Here is a 24,559-nt window from a genome sequence, read left to right on the forward strand (position 1 = left end):
AGGTGCAAGCTAGATCAGAAGTAGTCATGACTCCATCCACTCTGCCACAGCTTCCACGTCTCAACAAATGTCTTTTTTCTTTATTTTTTTAAAGATTTATTTATTTATTTGAAAGTCAGAGCTATACAAGGAGAGGCAGCGAGAGAGAGAGAGAGAGAGGTCTTCCACCAATGATTCTTCCACCAATGATTCACTCCCCAATTGGCCGCAACAGCTGAAGCTGTGCAGATCCGAAGCCGGGATCCAGGAGCTTCCTCCGGGTCTCCCACATGGGTGCAGGGGCCCAAGGACTTGGACCATCTTCTATTATTTTCCAAGCCATAGTAGAGAGCTGGATCAGAAGAGAAGCAGCCAGGACTCAAACTGGTGTCCATATGGGATGTTGGCCCTGCAGGCGGCTACTTTACCCGCTATGCCACAATGCCACCCCCTCCCTTTTTTCTTAAATATTAACAGAAAGAGATTCTTTTCTATGCTTAGTTAGGACAGTATTCTTTTATATTATCTTTTGACTATAGTTTTAACGGAAATTACTTATAAATTGTTCCATTTTTCCTGTTCTTTTCATATAGAGAGTCAATTATTGGGCACCCTTTATTGAAATATCTTTTACACACAAATTTGCAGTACCAACTCTGTCATACAAAAAGAGTCCTTGTATGGGTCGATTCACTCATGGGATCTCTGTTTTGTCAACTATTCTATTTTTCTGTCCATCTACCAATATATAGTACTGATTCCTATGGTATAGGAATTAGCAATTTTTTTCTTATAATGTTCTGGATAAGAAAAATTTTAGCTTACATGCACTTTACAGGTCACAAAGAGTCTCTGGGTTCTTCTTTATTTCATTCTTTAAAACAAAACTAAATTCTTGGCTCAGTGGCTATGTTACATGTTTTAAAACAGGCTAAGAGCCACATTTGGCCTGCAGCCATAGTTTGCTAAACTTTGCTAATTTTTTATATATGTACCATTCAAACCATCGTGAAATCACATTTGGAAAGAGCCAGACAGTTAAAATAATAAGTATTTCTTTTTTATGAAACTCTGGTCGAAAGGAAGGCCTACTGGAGGTTGGATAGGCAATCTGCTGATTTGGGTTGCTCTTTGTCATAGGTTTTCCTGTTGATTGATAGTTGGTTTTTTATGTGACTTTAGGTGACACAATTACATGTGCCTTCAGATGACTCCTGTAGGGCTGACCTGAGTTTGTTTATGGGGCAGGCACGTGTTCTCAAGAAGGAGATAAACATGCAAACCTCTTGGGGTTTATGCTCAGAACCAGCACATTCTCCTGCAGTCTACTTAACAAAGAAAGTCACGAATCCAGCTCAAATTCCTGAAGTGGGGACTAGGAGAATATCTGCAATGTCATTTTAAGGGTGAGAATATAGAAGAGAGTACGGTTAATCTACTAACATCTACGATAGGGACACTTCTTATATTTTGATCCTTATTTTTATTAAGGAAATTGAGTTCAGTCTTGAAATATGAATAAAAAGTTGTCATGTAAAAATAGAAGGGAAATCATTTGAATAGATGTAAAAGCATTTCTAAGTCATACAACTGTGAATGGGCCTTTTTTTTCTGCAAGGGATGACTAACGGTTGTAGGGATTGACTCAAGAGTTCAAGGTGCAGCCGGCGCCGCGGCTCACTAGGCTAATCCTCCGCCTTGCGGCACCGGCACACCGGGTTCTAGTCCCAGTCGGGGCGCCGGATTCTGTCCCGGTTTCCCCTCTTCCAGGCCAGCTCTCTGCTGTGGCCAGGGAGTGCAGTGGAGGATGGCCCAAGTGCTTGGGCCCTGCACCCTATGGGAGACCCGGAGAAGTACCTGGCTCCTGCCATCAGATCAGTGCGGTGCGCCGACTGCAGCACGCAGCTGCGGGGGCCATTGGAGGGTGAACCAACGGCAAAGGAAGACCTTTCTCTCTGTCTCTCTCACTGTCCACTCTGCCTGTAAAAAAAAAAAAAAAAAAAAGAGTTCAAGGTGCATAGGGACAAAAATTCAATTTGCAATGGTAGATGGGTTGAATTTTAGGGCTTTCTTTCATTTGGTAAGCAATGAGCAATCTCAAGGTTTTTTTTTTAAAGTTTGAGTTTTAATGACTTAATCAGATCATGTACTCATATTTATGCGTTAGAATATTTTCCAAAGCAGGAGAGGTGGCAGCTAAATCAATAAGCCTAATTTGATAGAAATAGGTCAGGAGAGACATAATGAAGGCCTGAACTAATATAACAGCAGTTAAACATGATAGTAGAGAGAGATTTAAGAGATATTATGAATATTTAGTGAAGGGGAAGAAAAGTGTTAGAGAAGATAGGGGTAACAAAGAAGCCATGATAAACTGAAGTTTCTTGCACAGTTATGTGAGCGGCAAAGTGATTCACTAACATAGAGGAAATAAATGGGGAAAAATTAGGCAGAGAAAGAGTAGCATGAATAAAAATTTTAAACATTTAAGAGAGTATAACATTAGGTGTTTGGGAATATAGAAGTTTATGATAGTCTGATTGAATATGTAGATTGATTGATGCAATTGATAGCACTCTGATAAGCAGACTGGGAGAATTTACCAAAGATCAATTCTGAGGGATTGCAATATTGTTATATAATGGTGGCATATTTCAAGTTATCCTTTTGTTATAAAAGCTTTATATTTTAGAATTCAGTTTGTAATTATAATGCCCATGTAAAGATATTATAGAGTCAGAGGCAATGTTCTCAAATTTTAGTGTCCATCTATATGAGCTGGCAATCTTGATGAGATGCAGATTTCAGTTACTCTAAGGTGGGACTAATATTCTGTATTTTTAAAAAAGATTTTTTTTTTGACAGGCAGAGTGGATAGTGAGAGAGAGAGAGACAGAAAGGTCTTCCTTTTGCTGTTGGTTCACCCTCCAATGGCCGCCACGGCTGGCACGCTGCGGCCAGCGCACCACGCTGATCCGAAGGCAGGAGCCAGGTGCTTCTCCTGGTCTCCCATGGGGTGCAGGGCCCAAGTACGTGGGCCATCCTCCACTGCCTTCCCAGGCCACAGCAGAAAGCTGGCCTGGAAGAGGGGCAACCGGGACAGAATCCGGCACCCCGACCGGGACTAGAACCCAGTGTGCTGGCGCCGCAAGGCGGAGGATTAGTCTAGTGAGCCGTGGCGCTGGCCTAAAAAAAAAAAAAAAAAAAAAAAAAAGATTTATTTTATTTATCTAAAAGTAGAGTTAGAGAGAGAGAGAGAGATTGATAAATCTTCCATCCACTGATTCACTCTCCAAATGGCCGCAATGGCCAGGGCTGGGCCAGAACAAAACCAGGAGCCAAGAGCTTCATTAGGGTCTCCCATGTGGGTGCAAGTTTCCAAGCACTTGGGCCATCCTCCACTGCTTTCCCAAGCGCATTAGCAGGGAGCTGAATCAGAAGTGGAGCAATGAGGATTCAAACTGGTACCCATTTGGGATGCCAGCACTGCAGGTGGCAAGTTAATCTGCTACACCACAACACTGGCCCCAATATTCTGTATTTTTAATGATTTGTCAGACATTGCTGATATGTTGATCTGTGGGTCAAACATTGAGCAACAAATTTACATAGTGCATTTTTAGTTCATTTTTGGTGTTTTGAGTAGAATCACACTGACTTTGTCCAAAATGGACAGTAGCTAAGTCTGAAGAAATTACACAAATAATAACTTTCTAAAATATAAAGCTTCCATATTTCAATAACATTCAGGTTACACATCCTACTATATAAAGATTAGCAAAGAAATAAATCTTGAGCAGTCGTGACCCTTGCTCCCTGTCTATAAGGCAAAAGTAAAGATCATGCATTGGTGAGATTGTCAAGGTGTGTGTGTCTTCATGTGTTGGTGCCTTTGACACAACAGCTGTGGCTGTATACATCCAGTGCTCAGGAGAGAGCAGGTAAATATTGAGTAGTAACAAGGCTAAAAGACAACAGTAGGTACAGAAATTGATGTAGATGATTTCTGCCACTGGAACTTAGAGTGGTTGGGCATTCCTTCTCTCTAATAAGAAGCAGCTTCATATTCAGCTGTACCGGATATTCTGTTTATTCACTTTGTAGTTTAGTAGCAAGTGTTCTTCAGTGAAAACTTCATTTCCCAGCATATCTTCAGGGATCTCCATGAGGCTAGTAACAGATTATCACCATCTGTTGGCAATTATTTCCACTGTGCAACAGCCTGAGCTAAGAGACACATTCCCTTTCACCAAGCAGAGCAACACCTAGAGAGAGAACAAGGCCAGTCTCAAGAGGAGGTGCAAGGATTGCAGCTGGGTGAGATAACTGATATTAAAATAGCCTAAGGGCTTGAATACTTAGTCCGCATGTTGTTTTTTTTTTTTTTTTGCAAGTAGAGGACTATAAAGTCTTTTTCATATTTTTCTTTTTGAGAATCTGAAATAGATTCAAAAAAAAACACAAAAAAAACATGAGAAATCTATTATTTTATGAAAGAAATAAGAACCAACTCATTTATTGTGTTTCCATTTTAATACTACCAGATTTTATACAGATGATATGTTCATAAAACTTATAATTAATGGAAATTCATAAAGACAAATATAAATATATTGCAGATCTAAAACATGAGTTCCTAAACTAACACATCACAGTTTAGACAAAAAGATATATTAGTAGGAGAATTGAGAATATGAATTCAGATAACATGAGAACTCTTTTATACATCGAAATTACTTCAATGGAAGCACCCATCCATATTCACACATTCAAACTATGTTCATTGATTTTTCCAGTAATAAGCCTATGCTATTGATGGAGGATGGCCTATGTTTGAAGAAAAATGATGAAACATCTGCCCTCATTATTTTGTATTTTCATAATGGGAATATGAAAAATTATAGAATAAAATATAAAACACATTGGTGATAAATGTTGTGACAAAAAAGAGGACATTTATAAAAGATTTATGTATTTGAATGTCAGAATCACAGAAAGAGACGAAAAGACACAGAGAGAGAGAGAGAGAGATTTTCTATCTGTTGGTCCACTCTCCAGATGGCCACCACAGCCAGGACTAAGCCAGGCCAAAGCCTGGAGCCAGGGGCTTCATTTGGGTCCCCCACATGTGTGGCAGGGGACCAAACACTTGGGCCATCCTCCACTGCTTTTCCCAGGCCATTAACAGGGATCAGAAATGGGACATCCTGGACACAAATTGGTGCCCATAGGGATGCTGGCATTGCAGGCAGTAGCTTTACCCTCTGTGCCACAGTACTAGCGCCTAAAGGATATTTTTTTTGACAGGCAGAGTGGACAGTGAGAGAGAGAGACAGAGAGAAAGGTCTTCCTTTTCCGTTGGTTCACCCCCAATGGCCACTGTGGCCAGCGCACGGCAGCTGGCACACTGCACTGATCCGAAGCCAGGAACCAGGTGCTTCCTCCTGGTCTCCCATGTGGGTGCAGGGCCCAAGGACTTGGGCCATCCTCCACTGCACTCCCAGGCCACAGCAGAGAACTGGACTGGAAGAGGAGCATCTGGGACAGAATCCGGAGCTCCGACCAGAACTAGAACCTGGTGTGCCAGCACCGCAGGCGGAGGATTAGCCTAGTGAGCCTCAGCGCCAGCCAAGGATATGTTTTAAGAAGTGCTGATGGAGAGAAAAGACAGAATGAAGGATGTTTCTGGATAGTCATGCTTTACCCAAAATTTAGTTTTAAATTCTTAAATGAAAGTTTCAAAGGTATCATTTAATATATGGAAAAGATAACTTCAGATGATGGTGGTAATATTCTTTCTCGGTGCATGAAGGGAGAGGAATGGTTTTTCAGTATCTTAAACAATGGCAATATGCACAGAAGCATAAGCTACATGTCAGGGAGGTGTCCAAGGTACTGAGTTCATGACAGCTCCGGAAGGGGCATCCTCCAGAAGCTTCTTGTCAGTCAACAGCATTAAGTCATCAGCTTCATCCTCTGGTGGAAGCCTTTAGAACATCAGCTAAACATTTCTTTGCATACTTACATACTTAAAAAGCTACCTAATATTTTCTTTAAATACTTATTACTTCTTCGTTGAAAATAGGATACTTTATTTTTCTCTAAAATTGTCTGCTCTCTGAAGTTAAATCTCAAAGTAGAAGCATTCAGAGTTAGATAAATCTGGATTCAAATGCTGATTATCTCTTAGCAGATAGGTGACTTTGGAAAATGGCATAGCTTTTTCATAATATGCATTTCCTTAAACTTGCTGCAACCTCGTATAATATTTAAACAGGTAACAAATGTATAAAGATAAATATGCAGTTGGATGCTAACTTAAAGTACATTCATTTCACAGTTACTCATTTTTGTATGTGTGTGGCAAAAGCAGCTAAAATCTACACATTCAGCATGAATTTCATATACAGTACAATCTAGTTACCTACAATCTCTATATGGTACTTTAGAACTGTAAATTTGTTTCTCCTACATATCTGCTCGTTTGTATTCTCTGACCTACATCTCCCTGTCCCTGCCTTCACCACTCCTGGTAACCACTGTTTTCCTCTCTAGTTCTCTTTGGATATTTTTGCCTTAGTCTTGATGTACAAATGAAACCATGAGATATTTTTTCATTCTGTGTCTTTTTTATTTATTTGTGTCCTCCAGGCTCATCCTTGTTGTGGCAAATAGTATTATCTTATCTCTTTTTTAAGTGGATGAATATTATTTTTACTACTAGTTCATTTATCCATCCCTTTATTGATGGGCACTTACTCTGTTTCCATATCTGCACTGTTGTGAATAATGCTGCAATGAACCTGAGAATGCAAGTATCTTTATGAGAAGGTGATTTCATTTCCTTTAAGTATACACACAGAATAGAGATTACTGCTAGCTTTGTTTTTAATTTCTTCAGAATTATTTTGCACAATGATTTTACCAATCCACATTCTTACCAACCCCGAATAAGAAGCACCTTTTTTCCAAACCCTTGCCAATATTTGCAATCTGTTAACCTTTTGATAATAGCCATCTTAGTGAGTGTGGTTTTCATTTTACATTTTCCAAATGATGAATGATATTGTACAATTTTTCATATACATGTTGGTCATTTTATGTCTTCTTAGTAGAGATATCTATTTAGGGTTATGGAGCACTTTATAATCAGTATGTGTGTATGCCAATATTGAGCTATACAAGTTCTGTATAAATTTTGGATAAATCCCTTTATCAGATATGTAGATTTCCAACACTTTTCCACAATATGCATTAGCATTTAATTTTGCTTACCATTTTCTTTGTTGCACATAATTTTTTTAGTTTATTGTGGTCCCATGCTTTTGTAGTCTGAACTTTTGGTGTGATATCCAAAAAAAATCATCACTAAGGCAAATGTATATGAGCTTTTTCTCTACTTGCTTCTAGGAATTGTGTTATTTCTGGTTTTACATTCAAGTCTTTTGCATGTGGAAATATAATTTTTCTAGTACTTGTATTGAAGAGTTTGTATGGTTCCCAGTCTTTCCTCTTGGTGACCTTAACAAAAAGTAAATGATAATATATGGTTAGATTTTTTTCTGAGCACTCTTTTCTGTTCCACTGGTTCCTTTGTCAATCTCTATGTCTGTACTACATCATTTTTTCTTTTTTTGAAGGTTTTTGTTTAATGAATACAAATTTTCATATGTACAACTTTTAGGGATATAATGTTTCTTTCCCCCCATTCCTGACTTCCTATCCGCACTCTCATCCCACCTCCACTCCCTCTGCCATTCCATTTTCCATTAAGATTCGTGTTTAATTGACTTTATATACAGAAGACCAACTCTTTGCTAAGTAGAAATTTCAACTATTTGGACCCACACAGACACACAAAGTATAAAGTACTGTTTGAATACTAGTTCTACCATTAATTCTCATAGCACAGCTCATTAAGGACAGAGGTCCAGCATGGAGAGCAAGTTCACAGTGACTCTTGTTGTTGATTTAACAACTGACACTCTTATTTATGACGTCAGTGATAACCTGAGGCTCTTGACATGAGCTGTCAAGGCTATGGAAGCCTTTTGAGTTCACAAACTCCGTCGGCTTTTAGACAGGGCCATATGCAAAGTGGAAGTTTTCTCCTCCCTTCAGAGAAAAGTACATCCTTCTTTTATAGCTCCTTTTTCCACTGGGATCTCACTCACAGAGATCCTTCATGCAGAACCATTTGTGCCACTATGACTGGGCTTTCTATGCTGAAACGCTCTCATTGTGCTTTCAGTCAGGCCTTAGGGGCTGATTTTGAGGTCACAGTACTGCTTAGGGTATTTGCCATTCTATGAGTCTGCTGTGTAAACTGCTTCCCATGTTGGAACTTTCTCTCCTTTGTAATTCTATCTATTGTTATTACCAGGCACTTGGTATTATTTATGTGACGCCTTTGATTGATGTGTACCATGTCATCTTAATTACTACAGCAGATTCTGGAAATTAATCCTTTATCATTTACATAGTTTGCAAATATTTCCTCCCATTCTCTTCACTTTGCTGAGCATTTCTTTTGCAGTGCAGAATCTTCTCAATTTGCTATAATCCCATTTGTTAAGTTTGGCTTTGATTGTGCTTCTGTGGTCTTTTCCAAGAATTCTTTCCCTATGCCAACGTCTTGTAGGATTTCCCCAATGTTCTCAGGTAATTTGATGACATCACGTCATATACTTAGATCTCTGATCCATTTTAAGTGGATTTTTTGTGTCGGGGTCTTGTTTCATACCTCTGCATGCAGAGATATCTAGTTTTCCCAGCACCATTTGTTGAAGAGACTGCTGTGGCTCCAGGAATTGATTTTAGCTCCTTTGTCAAAGAAAAGTTGGTTGTAGATATTTCTGGAATTTCTATTCTATTCCATTGGTCTACATGTTGGGTTTTGTACCTGTACCAATCTGTTTTGATTATAACTGCCCATAATATGTCTTAAAATCTGGTATTGTGATGACTCCAGTTTTATTTTTGTTGTTTAAGATTGCTTTAGCTAATAAGGGTCTTCTGTGTTTTCACATAAATTTAACATCATTTATCTAGATCTGAGAAGAATGTTGTTGGTATTTTGATTGGTTTCATAATGAATCTATAAATTGTTTTTTGTAGTATGGATATTTTGATGATATTGATTCTTCAAATCCATGAACATGGAAGATTTTTCCACTTTTTTATGTCTTCTTCTATTTAGTTCTTTAATGTTTGTAATTCTCTTTGTAGAGATCTTTGATATATCTGGCTAAATTTATTCTAAGGTATTTAAATTTTCTGTAGCTATTGTGAATGTGATTGATCTTAGAAGTTCTTTCTCAGCTATGGCATTGTCTTTGTATACAAAGGCTATATATTTTTTTGGCATGTTGATTTTATATCTTGCTATTTCACTAAACTCTTTTATGAGTTCCAATAGTCTCTTTGTGGAGTTTTTTGGGTCTCTCATCTATAGAATAATGTCTTCAGCAATAGAGATAGTTTCACTTCCTCCTTCCCTATTTGTATCCCTTTGATTTCATTTTCTTGCCTAACGGCTCCACCTAAAACTTTTAGGACTATATTGAATAGCAGTGGTTAGAGTGGTCATCCTTATCTGATTCTGGATCTTAATGGGAATGCTTCCAATTTTTACCCATTCAATAGGCTGCCAGCTGTGGGTTTGTCATAAATTCCCTTGATTGTGTTGAGGAATGTTCCTTCTAAATCCAATTTTCTTAAGGTTTTCACTACAAAAGGATGTTGAATTTTATCAAATGCTTTCTCTGTATCTATTGAGATAATTATATGGCTTTTGTTCCTCAGTTTGTTAATGTGATGTATCACATTTATTGAATTGCAAATGTTTTCTCTTTGTACCAGGGATAAATCCTACTTGGTCCAGATGAGTGATTTTTCTGATGTGCTGTTAGGTTCAATTGGATAATATTTTGCTGAAGATTTTTGCATCTTTATTCATCAGAGAAATTTCTTCCATGTGGGTGCAGGATCCCAAAGACTTGGGCCATCTTCCACTGCTCTCTCAGGCCACAACAGAGAGCTGGATCTGAATTGGAGTAGCCAGATCTCACACTGGCACCCACACGGGATGCCAGCACTGCAGGCAGCTGCTCCACCAGCTATGCCACAGTGCCGGCTCCACATACACATTTATTATAGTCATGTCTTCCTTTTGGATTGATCCCTTAATCATTACCTAGTGCAATTCTCTGTATCTTTTATCAGTTTTTGTTTTAAAATATATTTTGTCTGATATTAGGATAGTTACACCTGCTTGTTTTTCTTTCTACTATATGGAATATCTTCTCCCACACTTTCACTTTCAGTCTTAGTGTATCTTTGTCAGTGAAATATATTTCTTGTAGGCAACTAATAGATGGGTCTTCTTTTTTAATCCATTTTTCCAGTTTGTATCTTTTAACTGGAGAGTTGAGGCTATTTATCCTCAAGGTAACTATTGATAAGTAACTACTTGGCCCTTCTATTTTTCCATGAATATTCCTGTAATTTACTTTGGATTTTTTTTGTACCTTTACTGGAGGGGGGGGTTTCTGCTTTAGCATTATTTCATGATGACCATTTTATTTCTGTGTTTCTGTGTGTAGCACTTCCTTTAGCATCTTTTGTAAGGCTGGACGAGTGGTGCCAAATTCTTTCAATTTATGTTTGCTATGAAAGGTCTTTATGTCACCTGTATTCATAAATGAGAGCTTTGCATGGTACAGTATTCTGGGTTCATAATTTCTTTCTGTTAATACTTGGACTATATCTTGGGGCCGGCACTGTGGCGTAGTGGGTTAAAACCCTGGCGTGAAGTGCCGGCATCCCATAGGGTCGCCGGTTCTAGTCCCGGCTGCTCCTCTTTCAATCCAGCTTTCTTCTATGGCCTGGAAAAGCAGTAGAAGATGGCCCAAGTCTTTGGGCCCCTGCACCCACGTGGGAGACCCAGAAAAAGCTCGTGGATCCTTGCTTCGGATAGGCATAGCTCCGGCCATTGCGGCCATTTGGGGAGTGAACCAGCAGATGGAAGACCTCTCTCTCTGTCTCTCCTTCTCTCTGTAATGCTGTCTTTCAAATAAATAAAATAAATCTTAAAAAAAAAAAGACTTGGACTACATCTTGCCATTGTCTTCTAGCCTGTAGGGTTTCTGATGAGAAGTCAGCTGTGAGTCAAATTGGAGATCCTCTAGAAGTAATCTGGGATTTCATGCACATTTTAGAATCTTTTTTTATGTTTTGCTGTGGAAAGTGTGACTGCAATATGTTGCAGTGAAGCCCTTTTCTGGTCATGTCTGTTAGGATGTCTGTGTGCCTCCTGTACTTGTACATTTCTTTCTTTCTCCAAATTAGTTTTCTGTGATTATTTCACTAAATGAGCTCTCTAGTCCTCTCTCTCCTTCCACACCTTCAGGCACTCCTAATACCCATATGTTGGGTCATTTGATGTTATCCCATAGATCTCCAATATTGTTTTTAAGTTTCCTAACTTCTTTTTTTTTGTCTGACTGAATGATTTCCAGAGATTTGTCTTTTAGTTCAGATATTCTTTCTTCTGCCTCAGCAAGTCTGTTTTTAATTCTGCATTTTTTATTTGATCTATTGAATCTTCATTTCTAATATTTAATTTTGATTTCTCTTTAGAAATCTCAATTTCATGGGAAAAATTTTCATTCATATGGTTTTCTTTAATTAATGAATTTGCTTCTGAATGCTATTGAGTAATACTATGATTAATTTTTTAAGTTACATTTCCTGCATTTCCTCAATCTCTTCATCTTCACATTCTAATATTGAAATTTTGTTGTATTCCTTGCAGGGAGGGTCATGGTGTCTTCTTTATTCTTGTTTCTTGAATTTCTGCATATTTTCAGGTATTTGTATAATTGTGCTTTATTTTTCCTCTGATGGCTTTTGTCTTTGAGCTCTATGCCTCTGTGGCTTAGTGGAATGTTTGAGCTTTCAGTGAGAACTAAGAGATGTGTGGTGGGTGTGGCCAGCAAGCTCTGGTTAGTCCTCCATGGTGAGTCCAGTATCCAGGGTAATACCCAAGCAGCTTTCTCTGGTTAACAGGATGGAGAGGAATAGTCCCCTCTGTTGGTGCTACCACCCCCTCACCTGCTGTTCTCCAAGCTGAAGAATGCCCAGGTGTTAGCCCCCAGTGTATTCAACACTCATCTGCACCACTGTATGAACCACACAAATGATCTGTGCTATTCTCCCTGGGAGCATGGTTCCCTGGGTTATCAGCTGCTCTAAACAACCAAAGAGCTCTGGGAGTATGCAACAGCACCCAGTGATTGCCCAGAAACCCAGCTATGTCCTACTTCCTATCACATAGTCAGTGTTTTTTTCTCTCAGCACCCAGGACTCTCACGGTCAAGGAGTGCAAGAGGGACCATTCTACCCCGCTAGCCTATCCCATCTACATGGAAACTGAGTTGTTCCCAGAGCCTCTGCCCGTGTGTGTTCTGTCCCACTGGATCGAGCCTGATCCTCCCAGCCAGACTCAAAGTCAGTGGAGAACGCAGGTTTTTTTCTCTGGTAAAATCCCTGGATCATAGGCATACACAATATCCACCAGCCACAGCCCTTTGCTCACTTCACAATTGTGCTGGGAGCATACAAGGGTGCCCGCAAGTGGCACTTACTTCCGCAAGGATGGCTCCCCCTCCCCACCCTTCTCACCTGTTGCCAGGAGGGTGCAGCTGGCAAGGTGGAGACCATCTCTGCCAGTTGCTCTTAAACTGTTGTGGTTACCCCTGCTGCCTGGGTGGAGAGTGTCACGGATAGTTGCCCAGTGTATACGAAATAGCTGGAGCAGCTGCCTCTTGCTTATGTCCAAAAATGGTGCCAGCCCTCCCACAGCTGGCCACAGATGGCTTATGTAGGGGTGAGAAGAGAAGAGAGAGGTGCCTGTCCTCCCCTTCATCCTCCGTGAGCAGTTGCCCTGGTGTCCTGAGGGATCCAGAAAAACTCAGAAACAGTGCAGTCCATTAGGCTCTCCCTGCAGCTGTATCAACAGCGATGTGACTGTGCAGGCTGACCTCACCTTGTTTGCCAGGATGGGCACTTTTTCCAGATCAAGCTGCTGGCCCCTTTGTTGTTTCCTTGTTCGTTGCTGCGTGTCTGTACCTTCCACAGAGGTCCGGGCTGTTTCTACTGCTTTCACAGGAGCTCCCACTGCAGTTTTCCCCCTGAGAGTGCACTTTCTCCATGTCTTTTCTATTGATTTCGCTTAGCCTAAATCAGATCATCCCCTTGCTACCTCACCATGCTGGTGAACTTTCACCATAATTTTTAAGGATTTTGATAACAGAAGAAAAGTATTTTTCAGAGTTTTGTTTTCTGCTCCTAATATTTGCTTCTTTTGAAACAGGAGAAATGATGAATCCTAGATTGAATTTAATGTTGTGTGTTATTTAAACCAATACTTTCAATGTTTCAACTTACTACGTTTTTCCATTTTTTTCCTGCCATTGTGTTTATATGGATAAGAGATTCTTAACTTCATAACAGTAGTAGCAGATGAAACAATTTGTGTATTCTATGACAAATTATATTAGTGTCTGTTATGTGCTTGTAGTCCCAACTTTTAGTCTATTGCATTTCATAGTTCTATGCTGTTTACTATGTTGGTAAATATTTTATGCTATGGCTTATAATTAGGGCATCTTTTGATATAACTAATTCAAAATGTTTGTTATAATTTGATTTTGATTTTGTAAGATTGACACAAAAATATCATTTTTAAAATGTATTTTTCCATTAAAAATCCAGAATTGTCACTTGAAAAGCATGCTGTTCATATCTGTATAAGCATGTTTTTGGATCGAGTTGCATATTCCCAAATTAATTTCAATAGTAAAAGTAAAACTCATTTTAGAATACATTTCTATCATAAAGTAAGCATTTATACTACAACCAAAATGTCTAATTTCAGCACAAGAAAAGTGCTGACCATTTTCATTAGCAATATTTTTGTTTTACAATCTCTCGGTAGAAAGACACTTAAAAATAAAAATTTTGAAACCTCTATTAAAGCTTATTATTAATGTAAAAAAAGGTGTTGAGAAAGTCAGAAAAGTTCATTTCTCCACAATCCATTTTTTGCAATTTAGCTCTATTTGAAAAGTACGAGTATGTTTGAAATAATCACATGTGGAATAATTTTGAAAAAGTGAACTTAAAATATGTTTTTCTCTCTTTGTGATAACAAACAAGTGGCAGTATTGTTATTATGAAGAACCAATAAAATGTGAGTTTAGTACAACTCTTTGTAAAATGGAGAACTTCAGAAAAAGAGGAGAGGTGACCATCCCAAGGCAGAAGCTGCACTTGCCTGAGGAAGGACTGTGCTGTGACTGTGCGCTTGTGGCTTGTGGAAAGGGGGAGCTGGCTTGGAAAGTCAAGCACTATTTTGTCTTTCACATGCCCAATTTCTGCAAACTGAAATTTCAATACGATGGAAACTTAGCATTGCTATTACAGACACAAACGTAAAAACATAATCTCAAACCCAAGGAACTTTTTGTGAAAATTATTGTTTCTTTTTTGTTTTATTTTTATTGGAGGTGAAGAGCGAAAGAGAGAGAGAGAAAGAGAAAATGAATCCCCAATCCACTGTCTCATCCGCTGGTTCACTCAGTTCTCAGCCCCTAGCTGCAGCAGGCACTGGGCTAGGCAACAAATGATTGTTTTAAAGCTCCACATAATATAAAATTCAGCTCATTTTATCTCTGTTGCTTGAGATCCTAGTTAGTTTCCATTACCTGAGGTTTATTATACTGAGTTTATTTTTAAGAGTAATTGCCCTCACCTACATAATCTTTTAAGGTTTCAGAATATGTGTGGGCTGGTCTAGTATCTCTTCTATCCAGATGAAAGTTACCTACCATGCATTCTTCAAAGGGACCTAAAACTTGGCCCAGATGCTACCTACTCAGGGGTGCAGAAGCTACTGAGGCATTAAGTTGTGGTGGTATTGCCCAACACGTGTAGCTCATCATTGCAAACGAGTGCTCTGCTGATGTAGGAGGTGGTGCATTGTCACCATGGAAGAGATCTAGAAATGACATAGAGATGTAATGACAAAGAATTATGCACTAATAGAGAGTTGGTGCTGCACAGGCACCCAAAATAGGTTAAATAAATGAATGAATGACTCTGGAAGTTGAATGTATTAAAAATTGACATAATTTGGATATGTAGACAAATTCTTAGCAAAAACAAAAACCAACAAACAATGCCTGTATTTAGAGTCTCATGAATGAGAAGTTGACCTAGAATTCATACAAAGAGATAAAATGTTCAAAGGAATCAAATGTCATACACTATTTGCTTTTCCAAATCACAGAGTTAGAGTTCCAGGGTAATTTTTATTTTTAAATATGATGGCAAAATTAATTGTATTTCATAGAGTGAAGAATAAATTGTTTGATATTTGCTAATAAAATGTTGGGGATGGGCTTTTGGTGGAGTGTTTAAGATGTCTCTTGGGATGCCTCCCAGATCTGAGTGCCTGTGTTCGAGTCCCAAATCTGTTCCTGAAACTAGTTTCTTGTTAATGTGCACCCAGGGAGGCAGCAGGTGGTAGTTGGAGTATGGGTCACTGCCCCACACTATTGAGCTCCTGACTCCTGGCTCTGGCCTGGCCCAACACTGACTGTTGTGTGCATTCAGAGAGTGAACCAGCAGATGGGAGATCTCTGCTTGTTTCTCTACCTTTCAAATAGATAAAATATAAAAATAAAAACATTTGAAAAACAAAGTGATAGGGCAGCATCAGGAGATACCCAGGGATAAGAAGAAGCTCCAGTGCCTCTGACCTGAATCGTCAGAGTAACAGAAAATCTCACATCCCTTTAGATTTCACAGGCTCAAGGAAAAGTGAAATACTTGGCATTTTCATCTTGGTGTTTTCACACATAGAAGAGACACCTTTCAAGGGTAAGTTGCAAATTTTCTTCTGTTGAAAGCTAGGTTTGCCATTCAAAGGGCAAACAAGGGAAAATGCTGTTTAGAGTGTTTTGAGATGCTGCAACTCATATGCAGCAAACTCCACTTTCACTGCATGTGTTTACACATGGCCCCAAATCAGTCTTAGTTGTTAAATTGCTAAGGCTATTCCTTTTAACCAGTCTACCATGTATGTGAAAATCAGAAAAGGTGTAAAAATTTTGCATTGACAGAGTGAAATTCTTTCAATCTTGGTTACACATTTAATTGTCACTTGGGTTTTAATTGGCTGAAATAGGCTCGTGATTTTCAATGAAACTATGTAAAGTTTAATTCGTGCAGCAGTTACTTTCGTTCACACTAGTTGTGGTCCCTCAGAAATAAAAAGTCCATGTAATTTTTGTATATGTATGTTGTTGGTTTTTTTTGAAAATAAATTCAATGATAAGATAAGGCTGAGAATTACGGTCTAGAGGATATTGAAGATGGAAAAATGAAGATGCTGCATTTGTACTGAAGAGTGAAGTCCTGGGGGAAAATAAAGGCACTTAGAGAAACAATGAAGAAGGACTAGAAAATGCTGGGTCATAGAGGCCAGAAAGAGGGACATCCATGTTTAAACCTCCAGTCCACAGAAAATGAGTATGAGAATTTAAGACAGAGTATGGTGTGACTGGTGTTTTGGTATCAGGGCGAGCACATTGGAAGCCATGTGGAGAGCAGAATGTGGAGGAGAGAAACAAGGACTGGAAGACCTGGTACTGAGTAGGGCTTAGAGTAACATGGACTCACATGGACACATGTGAGTTTAAAACCCAAATTAAGTAAGCCTGGATTCCAACTGTCAGCTTGTGTCAGTACTAGAGCATGAATCCCATCACGCCCATGTCAAGGTACAGCAGCAACTGAACCACACTTGCTCCTCAGAACTCTGAACTCCAGCTCCATAAAATGCTTTCTTTTAGTTCCTGGGGTTTCAGCAATACCTGGGTGGCATCTCCCCTCAGAGGTCTGAGTACCAACTCTGAGACCCTTGCTCTCAAACTACTGAAGTCTGATATTCCCAATCTCCACAATTTTGTTCCCCCATGGAACTCTTCCCTTGCACTGTTATCATGTCTGGGTTTCCTTAGTGTTTTTTGGCTTTTCCAGTCCTTCAGGGAACACATAAGTCAATGTCTGCATTACATGACTCTATTGCCATTCCTAGTATGTTTTCCATTTTCACAGCTGACCCACAACAGACAGATTGATGGCAGGCAGGTTTGTTATATGTAGACATGGCAAGAGCATCAAAGCATAAAAGTGAGGGACGTGATCAGAGAAGGAAGTAATAGGATGTGATTAGACAGCATAGCTGAAAATGAGATGTCCTGAAAGTTAAGCTGGAGGATAATAAGTGTGCAGTTTTAATACCATTCTAAGTCTTCATTATATAGAAGGAAAACTGATTTGTGTGTGTGGCACTATGGTGTAGCCAGTAATGCCACCGCCTGCAGTGCCAGAATCCCATATTGGCACTGGTTCGAGTCCCGGAAGCTTCACTTCTGATCCGACTCTCTGCTGTGGCCTGGGAAAGCTGTAGAAGATGGCCAAGTCCCTGGGCCCCTGCACCTGTGTGGGAGACCCGAAAGAAACTCCTGGCCTTTGGCTTCAGATTGGCCCAATTCTGGCTGTTACGGCCATTTGGGGACTGAACCAATGCATGGAAGACCTCATTGTCTCTCTCTCTCTCTCTACCTCTGCTCTCTGTATCTGTGCCTTTCAAATAAATAAATCTTTAAAAAAAATCTGACTTGTGTAACTTGTCCCCTCTAGCCCAGTGATTCTCTTAAGAACATACTTATCTAGTCTAATTCTTAAAATGTGATAGTCTTTAAAAATATATGGAGACTCTTAAACACACTTATCAGATTGAGAAACTACAGGGACATCTCTAGACACTAGAGTTGTTTATTAGGCAAATGGATAGGTGGTTCAGTGCCTAATGAGGGAAATTTAGACTAGAGATATGTGTTTTGAATATACAGATGACAGTTGAATTAATGGAGGTCATTGAAGTTACCCAGAAAGGGATCAGCATGTGAGAGTAATGTGCTTATGGGAAAACATGAGTGGAAGAAAAAATTTCCATTATTATTCAATACTATCTTTATGCTTTAAACAAGTTTTATATGTCATTTACTCAATCTTGCCTATATTCTTGGAGTTACCTACAATTTTTTAACAACACTTGTGAGATGACAACATGGTATAGTAGAATAGGCATGGGCTTTAGGTTATAAAGTCCTGAGTTTGAGTTACAGCTCTTGCTTCTTAATGGTTAGGGACTCCCCAGCATCCGAGATTCTCCGTTTCCACCTCTGTAATAATAATGACAATATTTTCCTCTCAGGTTTAGACATTTGTTGAATAACAACTAAACATCAGTTGCTATTAGGAAGTCACTCTAAGAAGGAAGAGGAAGAAGAGTTCACAGTCCGTGGCACAGGCAGATGCATCATCAAATGAACATAGTGCTTTGTATAAAGTGAATCAATATAGACTGTATATGGTATAGACAGAGAAGTATTGATCAAAAAGGTTTTCATTGTTTATGCTAAATTTTGAGGGAAATATAAGAGTGAAACTATGAAGCATAGTATTTGGAATTTAATTTCAAGTCTTTATCAAAGAAATTTATTTCTTTCTCTTTGACTACCTCCTTCTAGTTCTTAGTCAAAATTGTATTATTTTAGAAAAATTTCCTAAGCTCAATGGCTTCCTGATTTTCCTTTTGTTCTTTATTCTCATTCACTTGAGCAAGCCCATTTTTTTGTATTTATTATTTTGATTTTGTGGACATATCTGATAATTGTTCTTATATTTTAATAGAAGTCACTACTTTGCTTTTTAAGTGGCAAGAAAAAGTTGAGATTTTTTTATTCTTTTGATGTCTAAAATTATGTTCAATATATACTAAATACTCCATATTTTTTTCAATAATTTTATCAGATAAATAGAAGGTGAAATACATCAATGAATAACGATTACAAAAAGATTCGTAATGAAAATGCATTTTGATTCCTTATAGATCATAGAAGAAGATAAAACTAGGCAGTTTCAGTGTAAAAACTCTGAAGACGTGAAAAGAGTTGCTTCCACAGCTTGAGTGCAGTAGCTGGAGGATGGATTTCAACATGGGATAGTAGTGACAGCCTCTATAGACAGCTCTATGGTTTAGCTTTGAAGGTAGCTGATGAATATGGTAATACTTAAGAGGAAATACAGGGGCTGGTGCTGCTACTTTTTAAAAAAAATAAGAGAAAGACCCCAGAACATGTTTGTATATTCATTGAAGTGTTCCAGTAAAAAGGAGAAAATGATGATATAGGAGAAAACCCTGAGATCTTTGGCAAGCATCTTTTCCCCTTCTGAAATACAGAAGGTCTAAAATTAAAGATTGCCAAACTATTTGTAGATGAATAATTATGTAGTTTCACAATTATTTATTCTTTTGTTTGTTTGCTTGCTTACTGGGTCATTATCCCACAACTGATATAGCTATATAGATAACTATTATAATATTAAATTTTAGATATAATTATATTCCTAACTGGGTATGAAGTAAATATATAGAGGTGGTCTCTGATGTCCCAATGGCTTGACTTAACAATTTTTCAACTTTACAGTGGTGCAAAAGCCTACCCACATAATCATATTGTTTTTCACTTACAGTACAGTATTCAATATTGCAGTGTATATTTGGTAATTTATTATAAAGTAGGCTTTATGTCAGATGAAGTTGCCCAACTGTAGGCTGATTTGAGTATTTGAAGAACATTTAAGGTAGGTGTGGCTAGGCTATTATGTTTGGTAGATTAGGTATATCAAATGCATTTTGACATGGCATTTTCAATTTACAGTGGGTTTATTAGAATACAGCACATCAAAAATTAAGAAACAGTTGTAATAGCATATTACTTAATTTTTTTAGCTGTAGATATATTTGTCCAAAACTATTATGAGTTATCCTTTTCCCCCATGAAATCTCTAGTGCATATGAAACAGTGTAGACATTTTAGATGATTTGAGTAATTGGATTCCACAGGGAAACTGTGTTCAATAAGATACCTGATAACTCAGGCAGGGTTTGTGATACTGCTAATGAAGGAGAAATAGGTGACCAGTTTGCTGTCCACAGGAATTACCAGGTGAGCTCCCATCTTAGTATTCACAACCCAGAGTGGACAGTGAACCCCACTTTTTAGCAAAGTAATTTCATAATCTGTGAAAATGGGAGGGAACAGGTCACTGAGTGTAGGTCAGATGAGGCATCTTTGTTTCATCCAGGAAAAGGCAAATTGGTTGCATTGTCCCATTGACACATGTTTCGTCTGCAGATTTTTCTGTCTGAGTGATACTGCTTCCCCTACCACCTTTAAGACTTATTTATTTATTTATTTAAATTTGTTTGAAAGGCAGAGAGAGAGAGAGAGAGAGAACGAGCTTTCATCTGCTGGTTCACTCTCCATATGCCTGTAAGAGCCTGGTCTCCCACGTGGGTGGCAGGCCCCCAACTACTTGACCTAAAACCTGCTGCCTCCTGGAGTGCGCATTACTAGGAAGCTGGAATCAGGAACAGAGGAGCCGGGCCTTGAACCAGGCAATCCAATATGAAATGTAGGCATAGCTAGCAGTGTCTTAACTACTGCACCAAATCCCCACCCAACCCTGCATCATATATAGCAAAAGACTGAGAATTCAGAATGTACATCTTAGATGAAAACAGATCTTTTTGATCCTTGAGGAGATGGAGAGAAATTTTGTCTATCTGGTCCCTTCAGACTCCCTCTGTTCTGTTTTGGAAACACTGACTGATGCAGAGTCCTCCCAATCACATTCACCTTCTCCCCTGTGTGATGCTTCACAAAGGATGGGTGCAAGGCAACATTTGGAATGTCCTCAGGTGATCATTGGTTTCCATTGGAATCTGGGGTTGGTTTACGGAAGAGATGAGAAGGAAATTTCCCTTTCCTGGGGGATTTGTATGTTTTTCTGTATCTTAGATTTTCCACTTTAAAATACTGTTGGGAATGCGCTTTGCACTGTGGCACAGTAGGTAAAGGCCCCAACCTACAGCTCTGGCATCTCATAGAGCACTGGTTCGAGTCCCAGTTGCTCCATTTCTGATCCAGCTCACTGCTAATGCACCTGGGAAAACAGCAGAGGATGTCTGGGCCCCGGCACCCATGTGGGAGACCTTGGAGGAAGCTCCTGGATCCTGGCTTCAGATTAGCTCAGTTCCAGTCATTGCAATCACTTGGGGAGTGAACCAGTGGATGGGAGATCTCTCTCTCTCCCTCTCTGTCTCTACCTCTCTCTGTAATTCTGTCTTTCAAAAAAATAAAGTAAGCCTTTTGAAAAATATGATTGGGAAAAGAAGGTGTTCAATAAAGCTGAAAGTCTTAGAAATGTTTACCATTTCATGATAACTCAAAAACTCAGGGTACACACCATCTGTAGTAGCAAAGTAGATCTTTTTTTCTATGTCCACTATAGAGTGATATATATTTAATTGAAAAATGTGATCTCTAAATACAGCATACCTTCAAACCAAACTATTGTTTAGAGAAATCATACAGGACCAATTAAATATTTCTTTATTTCATCACTCATCTGCATATTTATTTACTGTCCAGAGAGTTAAATAAGAAAATTAAAATTTCTGCCTTCAAAATCATATAGTGAATTCCAGGGTCCTCTTTAAAAGAACTGATTGAGATCCACGCCTTGCCTTTATTAGCAGTGACCAATGCCTTGCATGTTGGCAACTCACAGAGAAAACATATAAGTACAACTATGGTGCAGCAGCATGGAGAGCTAGGAACACTCAGGACATCAGTTACAGCCCATTGTGTAAGGTGACCCTGAACTTCAAGGGCGGAGTTGCATGCACTCTAAGTTTGAATTCTTGCCTACTAGAAACATTCAAAATGCAGAGTGTTTGTTGAAATTAGTGTTCTATTGACAATAATATGTTGATGTCACTTTTATTTTCTGATGTTTGTCTGTGTAAGTCACATCATTCATCACTCTGGCTTTGTATTGAAGGAATAAATTTGAGGCAAACATTTTGTTCCAGGAGAGGCTGATATTCATAACTGGTTTCTTGGATACCAAGTAGCTAATCAGTCATAGATATATTAACAAGTTATTCATGATGTTTTTGTTTTCACAATGAAGTAAATAAAAAGAGGCCCCTTGACTGAGGTGTTATTTGATATTATAATGATACAGGGCTGATAATAATTTCTTCTGGGGAAATATAGAAGCTGTCTTCTATGTTATATACAATCTTCCCTTAGTTTGTGTTCCCTCCTGAAAACGACTTTGAAAGTTAATTAGAATTGTGGAAAATATAGCCAGCATGCCATTTCCCAAGAACACCACACATTTGGGGAACATTTTATCAAAAAGCAGAATGTTTGCTTAGCTGGATAGATTTAGCAGTATGCTTCCTAGTGCAGAAACCTACTTTTTTTGAATTACCCAGTGTTCCCTCCCAGAATCTTGAATTTATGCCTTGAACATTGTGATTGTCCAGTGGTGAATATATATTTTAAAACCATTTATGGTTTCCAATTTTAGTACTCTTTTGTTGGCTATTTACATAATGCATACCAATGAAGAAAGAGCTTCCTAGTCAAAGTGTTCACTAATGAACCATCACCTGATTTTGCCAATCAACCAAAGTTAATTCTTCTATAGAGCTAGTCCCTTTTAATCAGAATAATTATGTGTTGAATCATCAAACCCTTCTGGATGCTTGTTTCTGCCATACAGAGTTGAGTGACATATGTAGTCCATGCTGTAAATTGAGAAGCACTTCAGGAGTCCCTGAAGCAGTGAGGAAGGGGAGCAGCCAGAACAGAGGGAACAGTCACATGGGTAGAGGCAACTCGTCGGAAGGCAAAGGATCAGTGAGTTGTATCAGACTGACTTCACAGAATGATCAGTCTCAAACTTTCCCTATATATCAAGTCTTTTGTGTATCTAATTAAAACTAAGTAGCCCTTTAAATAAAGGCAAATATGCACATACAGAAAATGCCTGAAATTTCTCTTAGTTTTATATCTCCAGGATTCTCAGGTTATGAACTCCCACTGGGACCAGTGGGACAGAGGTTTCAGAGCAAAAAACAAATAGGAGTCACTGTGCACTTACTCCTCATGTAGGATCTCTGTCCTTAACGTGCTGTACACTGAGGCTTAATGCTATAATGAGTACTCAAACAGTATATTTCACTTTGTGTTTCTATGGGGGTGCAAACGATTGAAATCTTTACTTAATGTACACTAAACTGATCTTCTGTAAAAAAAAAAAAAAAAAAAAAAGAAATTATCAATTCCCAACTTGACTCTCACTGGGATTAAACATGACAATAGGTCTGATCTGATTTCATCATCATTTAAAAAAATCATCTATTATTTTTCACTTTATGTTTCTGTGCGGGAGCAAACTGTTGAAATACTTACTTAAGGTATACTAAGCTGATCTTCTGTATATTAAGATAATCGAAAATGAATCTTGATGTGAATGAAAGGGGAGAGGGAGTGGGAAAGGGGAGGGTTGTGGGTGGGAGGGACGGTATGGGGGGGGAAGCCATTGTAACACATGAGTCGTACTTTGGAAATTTATATTCATTAAATAAAAGATAAAAAAAAAACAAGAGAGTTTATTATATTAACTTAGTGGGAAGCTCTAAGAGCAAAAGATAATAATATTGTAATGAGAGGAGGATGTAAAAGGGCTCATGTAAAGCTAAAAAATGGAATTGAAGCAATAAAATCAAGATTTAATGCAAAATAGAACTGTAGAGAAATTAGCTGGAAGAGTTGTTATTTTATGAAAAATTAAGCTGTTGAGAAAACTTTTAAGAAAAACTGGAGCATACTTAGAACTTACTTGAAAGGAGATGTGGCTTTGATAGATCTTTGCTTGGCAAACACTTAGAAGGCTCCCTATGATGCTGGGGTTGCCGAGTGTATTAGAATCAGAGGTGTGTGTGGTTGCTCTTGATAAGATGGAGTTTACAGAAAGTTATAAATGTCACATCATAATGATTTTGTGATCCTGCTGACAGAACGTAAGCAAAGGGGTAGAGTTCAGAGTGAAAGAGAAATGTGTTTGGGACAGGGATAAAAACTAGCAATTGCAAGTTTCTTTGGGCTATTCAGTAAAAAGGTAGTCATTGTGGTAGGGGCTGAAGCCCTCAAATGAACTCAAAGTCTGAAGAGAGTGTGTCCAGGTCCTTGTGCAGATTCCATGACAGAATCAAGACTCAAATCCCAACTTTGGATTGACAATGGGTCTTGTTAATGTAAGCATGATTTTTTTCACTCCTCTGGACTTCTATTTCTGTCTCAGAAGAGTGTGGCAGGAAGCCTCAATCACCAACATTTCTTCCAATTCTACATCTTGATTCTTCAAAGAATGGAAATGAATGAAAAAGAAGCACCATGTCTTAACAACATTTTACTTATTTTCAAAAAAATTTTCTTTCATGCCAATTCTGGTGTTTTGGGATGTTGGTTGATAATTTTAAGTACATGAATATCATCACTTTCCTAAAATAGAATAATGA

Source organism: Oryctolagus cuniculus, chromosome 8 (genome assembly GCF_051225735.1).
Source record: "Oryctolagus cuniculus isolate XC-2025 breed Fujian yellow rabbit chromosome 8, ASM5122573v1, whole genome shotgun sequence".
Classification (NCBI taxonomy): Eukaryota; Metazoa; Chordata; class Mammalia; order Lagomorpha; family Leporidae; genus Oryctolagus; species Oryctolagus cuniculus.